Source organism: Triticum aestivum, chromosome 3B, assembly GCF_018294505.1.
Source record: "Triticum aestivum cultivar Chinese Spring chromosome 3B, IWGSC CS RefSeq v2.1, whole genome shotgun sequence".
Classification (NCBI taxonomy): Eukaryota; Viridiplantae; Streptophyta; class Magnoliopsida; order Poales; family Poaceae; genus Triticum; species Triticum aestivum.
Genome location: NC_057801.1, coordinates 152,666,947 through 152,678,500, shown reverse-complemented (window position 1 = coordinate 152,678,500; position 11,554 = coordinate 152,666,947).

The window sequence follows — 11,554 nt, the reverse complement described above, 5'->3', positions numbered from 1 at the left end:
CGGGCCTTCATTAATTCATGTCTTGTATAGGTAAGTTTAGGTAAGTTTGGCCTCTCTGTCTTTCTCTTTTTAGGTTTAGCTTTGTAAAGCTAACTTGTATTGGACATTTTGATTTTGGAATAAAAGACTGTGGGGCTGTGCCCTGCAGTAGTTAGTCAAAAAAAGATGTGGCCGAACTCTATGTTCTGGCCGATAGGTGCGCCCAAGCTGAAGAGGGGAGGAAGTACCCCAGTGAGGACGCTGACGCGGAAATCGACTCCACAGACAAAGGCATAGCCACCCCGACGAAGAAGGTCTGGCGCCGCAAGAGGAAGCGCAAGGGCAATACTGTGCTTGCCGTCAAGGGATCCGAGGACACCGGCGCTGCCAAGAAGGCCAAGGCAGACGACCTTGGCAAGGAAATTGTTGGGTGCGTGCTATGTCTTGAGCTTGCGTTGGTTCTTCTTGAAGAGGAAAGGGTGATGCAGAAATAGTAGCGTAAGTATTTCCCTCGGTTTTTGAGAACCAATGTATCAATCCAGTAGGAGGCTCCTCAAAAGTCCCACGCACCTACACAAACAAACAAGAACTCGCAACCAACGCAATAAAGGGCTTGTCAATCCCTTCACGGCCACTTGTGAAAGTGAGATCTGATAGAGATAATATGATAAGATAAGTATATTTTTGGTATTTTATGATATAGATTGGAAAAGTAAATATGCAAATAAAAGTAGATTGAAAGCTTATATGATAAGATATAGACCCGGGGGCCATAGGTTTCACTAGTGGCTTCTCTCAAGATAGCATAAGTATTATGGTGGGTGAACAAATTATTGTCGAGCAATTGATAGAAAAGCGAATAATTATGAGATTATCTAGGCATGATCATGTATATAGGCATCACGTCCGTGACAAGTAGACCGACTTCTGCCTGCATCTACTACTATTACTCCACACATCGACCGCTATCCAGCATGCATCTAGAGTATTAAGTTCGTAAAGAAAGATGACATGATGTAGAGGGATAAACTCATGCAATATGATATAAACCCCATATTTTTATCCTCGATGGCAACAATACAATACGTGCCTTGCTACCCCTGCTGTCACTGGGAAAGGACACCGCAAGATTGAACCCAAAGCTAAGCACTTCTCCCATTGCAAGAAAGATCAATCTAGTAGGCCAAACCAAACTGATAATTCGAAGAGACTTGCAAAGATAACTTAATCACACATAAAAGAATTCAGAGGAGATTCAAATATTTCTCATAGATAAACTTGATAATAAACCCACAATTCATCGGATCTCGACAAACACACCGCAAAAAGAGTTACATCGAATAGATCTCCAAGAAGATCGAGGAGAACTTTGTATTGAGATTCAAAGAGAGAGAAGAAGCCATCTAGCTAATAACAATGGACCTGAAGGTCTGTGGTAAACTGCTCACAACTCATTGGAGAGGCCTTGGAGATGATGTAGAGGCCCTCCATGATCGATTCCCCCTCCGGCGGAGCGCTGACAAACGCTCCAAGATGGGATCTCGCGGATACAGAAGGTTACGACGGTGGAAATAGTTTTTCGTGGTCACTTCTGATGTTTTCGGGGTACGTGGGTATATGTAGGAGGAAGAAGTAGGTTGGTGGACGCTCGAGGGGCCCACAAGGGTGGGGGGCGCGCCCACCTGTAGGGGCACGCCAGGCACCCTCGTGGCCGCCTTGATTGTTTCTTGACTTCCACTCCAAGTCCTCTGGATCACGTTTGTTCCAAAAAGATCGCTCCCAAAGGTTTCATTCTGTTTGGACTCCTTTGCTATTCCTTTTCTTTGAAACACTGAAATAGGCAAAAAAACAGCAATTCGGGTTGGGCCTCCGGTTAGTAGGTTAGTCCCAAAAATGGTATAAAAGTGTAAAGTAAAGCCCATAAACATCCAAAACGGGTAATATAATAGCATGGAACAATCAAAAATTATAGATACGTTGGAGACGTATCAAGCATCCCCAAGCTTAATTCATGCTCGTCCTCGAGTAGGTAAATGATAAAAACAGAATTTTTGATGTGGAATGCTACCTTAGCATAATTCTCAATGTAACTTTCTTTTATTGTGGCATGAATGTTCAGATCCAAATGATTCAAAATAAAAGTTCATATTGACATAAGAAATAGTAATACTTCAAGCATACTAACTAAGTAATCATGTCTTGTCAAAATAACATGGCTAAAGAAAGTTCATCCCTACAAAATCATATAGGTTGGTCATGCTTCATTTTCGTCACACAAAAATGCTCTCATCTTGCACACCCCCGATGACAAGCCAAGCAATTGTTTCGTACTTAAATAATCTCAAACTTTTTCAACTTTCATGCAATACACGAGCGCGAGCCATGGATATAGCACTATGGGTGGAACAGAATATGATGATGGAGGTTGTGTGGAGAAGACAAAAAGAAGAGAAAGTCTCACATTGACGAGGATAATAAACGGGCTATGGAGATGCCCATCAATTGATGTCAACATGAGGAGTAGGGATTGCCATGCAACGGATGCACTAGAGCTATAAATGTATGAAAGCTCAACAAAAGAAACTAAGTGGGTGTGCATCCAACCTGCTTGCTCACGAAGACCTAGGGCATTTTGAGGAAGCCCATCGTAGGAATATACAAGCCAAGTTCTATAATGAAAAATTCCCACTAGTATATGAAAGTGACAACATAAAAGACTTTCTATATGAAGAACATGGTGCTACTTTGAAGCACAAGTGTGGAAAAGGATAGTAACATTGCGCCCTTTTTTATTTTTTTTATTTTTTGGGCCTTTCTTTTTTTCTTTTGGCCTTTCCTTTTTTTTTCTTTTTTTATTTGTCCTTTCTTTTTTTTTATTTTTGGCCTTTTTATTATTATTTGGGGACAATGCTCTAATAATGATGATCATCACACTTCTATTTATTTACAACTCATGAAATACAACTCAAAACTAGAACAAGATATGACTCTATATGAATGCCTCCGGCGGTGTACCGGGATGGGCAATGAATCAAGAGTGACATGTATGAAAAATTATGCATGGTGGCTTTTCCACAAATACGATGTCAACTACATGATCATGCAAGGCAATATGACAATGATGATGTGTGTCATGATGATGAACGGAACGGTGGAAATTTGCATGGCAATATATCTCGGAATGGCTATGGAAATGCCATAATAGGTAGGTATCGTGGCTGTTTTGAGGAAGATATAAGGAGGTTTATGTGTGATAGAGTGTATCGTATCATGGGGTTTGGATGCACCGGTGAATTTTGCACTAACTCCCAAGGTGAGAAAGGGCAATGCACGGTACCGAAGAGGCTAGCAATGATGGAAAGGTAAAAGTGTGTATAATCCATGAACTCAACATTAGTCATAAAGAACTCATATACTTATTGCAAAAATCTACAAGTCATCAAAAACCAAGCACTACGCGCAATGCTCCTAGGGGGATAGATTGGTAGGAAAATACCATCGCTCGTCCCCGACCGCCACCCATAAGGATGACAATCTAAGAACACCTCATGTTTCAAATTTGTTACACAACTTTTACCATACATGCATGCTACGGGACTTGCCAACTTCAACACAAGCATTCTTTAAAAACACAATTACCCAACTAGCATGACTCTAATATCACCACCTCCAGATCTCAAAACAATTATCAAGTATCAAATTGATCATAGCATCAAATTCACTTCCTATAGTAGTTTTTATTATACCCAACTTGGATGCCCATCATTCTAGGACCAATTTTATAACCACAGAAAATACCATGCTGTTCTAAGAGACTCTAAAAATAATATAAGTGAAGCATGATAGATTAATAATTTCTACAAAATCAAGTCACCGCCGTGCTCTAAAAGATTTAAGTGAAGTACTAGAGCAAAAACTATCTAGCTCAAAAGATATAAGCGAAGCACATAGAGTATTCTAATAAATTGTAATCAAGTGGGTTTCTCCCAAAAGGTGTGTAAAGCAAGGATGATTGTGGTGATCTAAAAAGCAAAGACTAATATCATACAAGATGCTCCAAGCAAAACACATATCATGTGGCGAATAAAAATATAGCTCCAAGTAAAGTTACCGATAGACGAAGACGAAAGAGGGGATGCCTTCCGGGGCATCCCCAAGATTAGGATTTTGGTTATCCTTGAATATCTTGGGGTGCCATGGGCATCCTCAAGCTTAGGATATTGCCACTCCTTATTCCATAGTCCATCAAATCTTTACCCAAAACTTGAAAAATTCACAACACAAAACACAACAAGAAATCTCGTAAGCTCCGTTAGTGCAAGAAAGAAAAACCACAACATAAGGTACTGTAATGAACTCATTATTTATTCATATTGGTGTTAAACCTAATGTATTCCAACTTCTATATGGTTCATACCACTTAATACTAGCCATAGATGCATCAAAATAAGCAAACAACACACGAAAAACAGAATCTGTCAAAAACAGAACAGTCTGTAGAAATCTGTAACTTTCAATACTTATGGACCTCCAAAAAGTCTAAACTAAATTGGTGGACGTGAGGAATTTTTCTATTGATCATACTCAAAAAGAATCAACTAAAAATCACTTTCCAGTAAAAAAATGACAGCAAATCTTGTGAGCGCTAAAGTTTCTGTTTTTTACAGCACGATCGTATAAACTTCACCCAAGTCTTCCCAAAGGTTATACTTGGCACAAATACTAATTAAACATAAAACCACATCTATAAAGAGGCTAGATGAATTATTTATTACTAAAAAATAAAATTGGGTTGCCTCCCAACAAGCGCTATCGTTTAACGCCCCTAGATTGGCATAAAAGCGAGGATAGATTTACGTATTGCCATCTTTAGTATTTAATTCATAAGTGGCATGCATAATGGGCTCATAAGGTAATTTAACTTTCTTTCTTGGAAAGTGTTCCATGCCTTTCCTTAATGGAAATTGGAATCTAATATTCCCTTCCTTCATATCAATAATCGCACCAATCGTTCTAAGGAAAGGTCTACCAAGAATAATAGGACATGAAAGATTGCAATCTATGTCAAGAATGATAAAATCTACGGGCACATCATTCCTATTTACAACAATAAGAACATCATTGATCCTTCCCATAGGCTTTTTAATGGTGGAATCCGCAAGGTGCAAATTTAAAGAGCAATCATCAAGATCATGGAAACCTAGAATATTACATAAAGTTTTCGGAATTGTGGAAACACTAGCACCCAAATCACACAAAGCATAACACTCATAATCTTTAATTTTCATCTTTATAGTAGGTTCCCACTCATCATTAAGTTTTCTAGGTATAGAAACTTCCTAATTAAGTTTTTGATCACAAGATTGCATCAAGGCATCAACAATATGTTTAGTAAAAGCTTTATTTTGACTATAAGCATGAGGAGAATTCAAAACAGATTGCAACAAGGAAATATAATCTACTAAAGAACAATTATCATAATTAAATTCCTTGAAATCCAAGATAGTGGGTTCAATGCTATTTAAAGTCATTGGGACGCATCCATATCTAAGAACTCCGAATCATTGGGACGCCTTTTAACTAAAGTTGACTCATCTCCAGTCCCATCATTATTAAGATTCATATTGCAAAACAAGGATTTAATAGGGGACACATCAATAACTTTTAGATCTTCATCATTATTTTCTTCTAACTTTTCCGGTTTGGCAGCCATCTTATTGGCTAAGGTAGCTTGCTTATCAGAAATTTGGGCTATAGATTTTTCAAGACGAGTAATTCGAGAGTTAAAACCATAAAATGCTTTAGACATATCATCAAGCTCTTTGTTCATATACCCCATAAAGCTTCTTTGTTCCTTAAGCTCTTTTCTGAAGAAATTATTGTGCTCAAATTGTAAAGTCATAAAACTTCTAATGTTTGATTCAATCTCTTCCAACCTTCTAAGATGAAGGTCGGTGTTCTTAGGCAAAGCCATAAGGGCAAACAGGCACACAAGAAGACAAGTGAAAAAGAGAGGAGACTGGGAAAGAGAGGGCGAATAAAACGCCAAGGGTGAAGTGGGGGAGAGGAAAACGAGAGGCAAATGGCAAATAATATAATGCGAGGGAGATGAGTTTGTGATGGGTACTTGGTATGTCTTGACTTGAGCGAAGTCCTCCCCGACAACGGTGCCAGAAATCCTTCTTGCTGCGTCTTGAGCTTGCATTGGTTCTCCTTGAAGAGGAAAGGGTGATGCGGCAATAGTAGCATAAGTATTACCCTCAGTTTTTGAGAACCAGGGTATCAATCCAGTAGGAGGCTCCTCAAAAGTCCCACACACCTACACAAACAAACAAGAACTCGCAACCAACGCAATAAAGGGGTTGTCAATCCCTTCACGACCACTTGCGAAAGTGAGATCTGATAGAGATAATATGATAAGATAAATATATTTTTGGTATTTTATGATATAGATTGGAAAATTAAATATGAAAATAAAAGTAGATTGATAGCTTATATGATAAGATATAGACCCGGGGGCCATAGGTTTCACTAGTGGCTTCTCTCAAGATAGCATAAGTATTACGGTGGCTGAACAAATTACGGTCGAGCAATTGATAGAAAAGCGAAAAATCATGAGATTATCTAGGCATGATCATGTATATAGGCATCACATCCGTGACAAGTAGACGGACTCCTGCCTGCATCTACTACTATTACTCCACGACCGCTATCCAGCATGCATCTAGAGTATTAAGTTCATAAAGAGCAGAGTAATGCATTAAGAAAGATGACATGATGTAGAGGGATAAAATCATGCAATATGATATAAACCCCATCTTTTTATCCTCAATGGCAACAATACAATACGTGCCTTGCTGCCCTGCTGTCACTGCGAAAGGACACCGCAAGATTGAACCCAAAGCTAAGCACTTCTCCCGTTGCAAGAAAGATCAATCTAGTAGGCCAAACCAAAATGATAATTCGAAGAGACTTGCAAAGATAACTTAATCACACATAAAAGAATCAGAGGTGATTCAAATATTTCTCATAGATAAACTTTATCATAAACCCCAATTCATCGGATCTCGACAAACACACCGCAAAAAGAGTTACATCGAATAGATCTCCAAGAAGATCGAGGAGAACTTTGTATTGAGATTCAAAGAGAGAGAAGAAGCCATTTAGCTAATAACTATGGACCCGAAGGTCTGTGGTAAACTACTCACAACTCATCGGAGAGGCCTTGGAGATGATGTAGAGGCCCTCCGTGATCAATTCCCCCTCCGACGGAGCACCGGTGAAGGCTCCAAGATGGGATCTCGCGGATACAGAAGGTTACGGCGGTGGAAATAGTTTTTCATGGTCGCTTCTGATGTTTTTGGGGTACCTGGGTATATGTAGGAGGAAGAAGTAGGTCAGTGGATGCTCGAGGGGCCCACGAGGGTGGGGGCGCACCCACCTGTAGGGGGCGCGCCGGGCACCCTCATGGCCGCCTCGCTTGTTTCTTAACTTCCACCCCCAAGTCCTCTGGATCACGTTTGTTCCAAAAAGATCGCTCCCAAAGGTTTCATTCCGTTTGTACTCCATTTGATATTCCTTTTCTTCGAAATACAGAAATAGGCAAAAAAAACAGCAATTCGAGCTGGGCCTCCGGTTAGTAGGTTAGTCCCAAAAATGATATAAAAGTGTAAAGTAAAGCCCATAAACATCTAAAACGGGTAATATAATAGCATGGAACAATCAAAAATTATAGATACATTGGAGACGTATCAGTGCGCCGCTTGCGGGCCTTGGCGACTGCCAACAAGCCAGGATGCTCCAACAAGCAATACTGCAAGATCCACCGCACCAAGGGCCACGACCTCCAGAACTGCCGGCAAGTCGAGCTGCTTGTTGAGAAGCAAAAAGCTGAGTATGAGAGGTGGGACAAGGAGAAGGGCCAGGATGGTGCCGAGGGATCTGGCAAGAAGCATCGAGGCCAAGGAGGTCGCCGCGGTAAGGATAACCAGCAAGAGAGGCCCGCTCGGGGCCGCGACAAGAAGCAAGAAGATTATGATCATGACGAAGACGACGAGTACGGCGAGCATGAGTTCCAGAAGGCTCGGAGGCCATGTGTGTCGATGGTGGTGCCTCGCTGGACACCTCTCACCGCCAGCTCAAGCAATGGGCGCGTGAGATCACAGCAGCGGAACCATCACTCGATGCTCAGAAGCCACTGAAGTGGTCCAGCACACCTATCATTTTTGACACCGAGGACCACCCTGATTGCACAACTGCGGTCGGGTGTTTTCCGTTGTTGGTCTCGCCAACAATACGCAACCTCAAGGTGATGAAGATGCTAGTTGATGGCGGGGCCGGTATGAACTTGATCTCGCCCGTTGTGATCAAAAGGCTGCAGATTGCTGATGGAGACCTCGAAGAGACGGGCACGTTTCAAGGGGACAACCTGGGGAGGAGTCAGCCGAAGGGTAAGGTCACGCTACCCGTGACGTTTGGAGGCGAGTTAAACTACAAGACGGAGAGGATTGTCTTTGATGTAGCTGAGATTCCCTTGCCCTACAATGGGATCCTTGGCCGCATGGGACTAGCCAAGTTCATGGCGGCGGCGCATTGCACCTACAACATGCTGAAGATGCCTCGGCCAATGACCATCATCACCATCGCCTCCGACAAGAAGGATGCGCTGATCTGCGTCGACCAACTCTACCGGGAAGCAATTGTAGCAACTGCCGCCAAGGCACTTGCTCCTGCCAGTGAAGCTCTGGGAGGGAAGAAGACCGGCAAGACCTCTCGCACCCACTCCGGCAAGCACACCTCTTCGGAGTGTTGTTCTCCCGTCGAGGACGTGCTAGAGAGATCCACTGGCAAGAGCAAGAAATCCAGAGCTGCACCACCAGTTACCAAGAAGGTGTCCATCAAGGAGGACGGCACGGGAGGAGCTTTCACCATAAGCTCCACCCTCGACAACAAATAGGAAGGCACGCTCGTCACTTTCCTGTGGGCGAATGTCGATGTGTTTGCATGGCAAGTATCCGACATCCCCGGCGTTCCCAGGGAGGTGATTGAGCACCATCTTGTTGTTTGTCCTCATGTGCGACCCGTCAAGCAGAAGGCCAGGAAGCAAGCTTTGGAAAGGCAGGAGTTCATCACAAAGGAGATCAGGAAGTTGGAAGCGGCAGGCTTGGTGAGAGGAATACTCCATCCGATGTGGTTGGCCAATCCGGTGGTGGTGCGCAAGGCGAATGGGAAGTGGAGGCTGTGTATTGATTACATAGATATCAATAAGGCCTGTCCAAAGGACCCTTTCCTGTTGCCACGCATTGACCAGATTGTTGACTCCACGGCCGGGTGTGACCTGTTATCATTCCTTGACGCCTACTCAGGATACCACCAGATCTTTATGACGAGATAAGATGAAGAGAAGACAGTGTTCATCACCCCATGTGGCATGTATTGCTTTTTACGGATGCCTTTCGGGTTGAAGAGTGCTGGCTCAATGTTTGCCAGAGCAGTCCAAATTGGTTTTGAGCCCCAGCTACATAGAAATATGGAAGCTTATATGGATGACATAGTGGTTGAAACCAAGGACAGGGCAACACTTGTACAAGACTTAGAAGAGACGTTTGCAAATTTGTGCAAGATCAACCTCAAGTTGAACCTTGAGAAGTGCGTCTTCGGTGTTCCGTCCAACAAACTTCTCGGGTTCTTTGTGTCGTAGCGTGGGATCGAAGCGAACCCAGACAAGATCAAGGTTATTGAGTAGATCGAGGCGCCCAAGCGGATTAAGGATGTGCGTCGGCTCACTGGCTGCGTTGCCGCCATGAGCAGATTCATATCCAAGTCCGCTGAGCGTGCCCTTCCCTTTTTCAAAATCTTGAAAAAGGCAGGCCCAATGGAATGGACCCCAGAGGCCAAAGCAGCACTACAGGATTTGAAGAAATATCTCTCCTCTACACCAATACTAGTTGCACCTAAGCCACGAGAGCCGTTGCTGTTGTATCTAGCGGTAACAAATCAAGTGGTCAGTGCTGCGCTAGTGGCGCAGAGGGGGGTCGATGAAGGGGCGGTGGCAATAGCAGGACTGGCGGATGGCGAGCCAGAGCTCCCCCGGCAGGGCCTGGTGCCAGCAAGGCAAGGCCCCCGGCGGAGCCTGACGCCGTCGGGACAGGGCCCGTGCGACCAAATGAAGTGGTGCAGAAGAATAAGATGATGCAGCACCCAGTTTACTTTGTCAGCTCCCTCTTGCAGGGGGCTAGGTCAAGGTACTCCGGTGTGCAGAAATTGCTCTTCTGCCTCCTTATGGCCTCGAGGAAGCTGCATCATTACTTCCAAGCCCACGAAATCACCGTCGTCACCCACCTCCCGTTGCAACGGATACTGCATAACTAGACGCAACCGGGAGGATTGTGGAATGGGCGTTGGAACTGTAGAGCTTTGGTTTGAAGTTTGAGAGTACTTCGACAATCCAAAGCAGAGTCTTGGCGGAGTTCATTGCCGAATGGACCCCAATGCCCGACAAAGAGATCCAGGAGACCACTCTCCCCAGCAAGGAAGCAAGTCGCAACTAGATTATGTACTTTGACGGGCTTTCTCGTTGCAAGGCACCGGTGCTGGTGTGCTGCTTATTGCACCCACCGGAGAGCACCTCAAGTATGTAATCCAGATGCACTTTCCTAGGGAGATGTCAACAATCAACACAGCCAAATACGAGGGGTTGCTTGCCGGTCTCAGGATCGCAGCAGACCTCGGGATCAAGAAGCTCATCGTCGGGGGTGATTCGCAGCTTGTCATCAAGCAAGTCAACAAAGATTATCAAAGCCCGTTGATGGAGGCCTACGTGGATGAGGTGAGGAAGTTGGAGGAGCGTTTTGATGGTATATAGGCGGAGCACGTTCCCCGAGTGGAGAACGACATTGCCGATTACCTGTCGAAGCGCGCTGCCCTCAAGCTACCTATGGAACCAGGTACCTTTGTGCTTCGGTTAACTCAACCATCCGTTGAACCCTCAACAGAGTAGAACAAGCGAAGGAAATCAGGCCCCGGCAAGTACTTTCCCGCTGAGCTCCCAGGAGCCACCGGCAAAGATGTTGCCATGGGAACTGAGCCTGCCATGGGGCAACCGACTCCGGCAGGGCGTCAAGCCCTAGCCGTCGAGGCAGCCGCTCCCATGGTAGACAAAAGGCCTTTAGTCCTTGCTATCGAGCCCCAGGCTCCGGCGTGGGCATAGCATACTGTTTGGTTCCTCCAAACAGGGGGCTCCCTGAGGAGCAGGAAGAAGCAGAGAAAGTAGCCCGTCGGTCTGCCATGTATCAGTTCGTCGATGACGTCCTGTACAGAGAAAGACCAAACGGTGTGAAATTGGAGTACATTCCCCGGGAGGAAGGACTGGAGCTGTTGGCAGAAATACACAGAGTCATATGTGGTTCCCACATAGGGTCGAGGGCCCTTGCCGTCAAGGCATTCCGGCAAGGTTTCTTCTGGCCCACTGCCCTCCAGGATGCAACGACACTAGTAACCAAGTGTGAAGCGTGTCAGTTCCATTCGAAGAAGCTTCATCAACCAGCTCAAGCCCTTCAAACAATTCCTCTCTCCT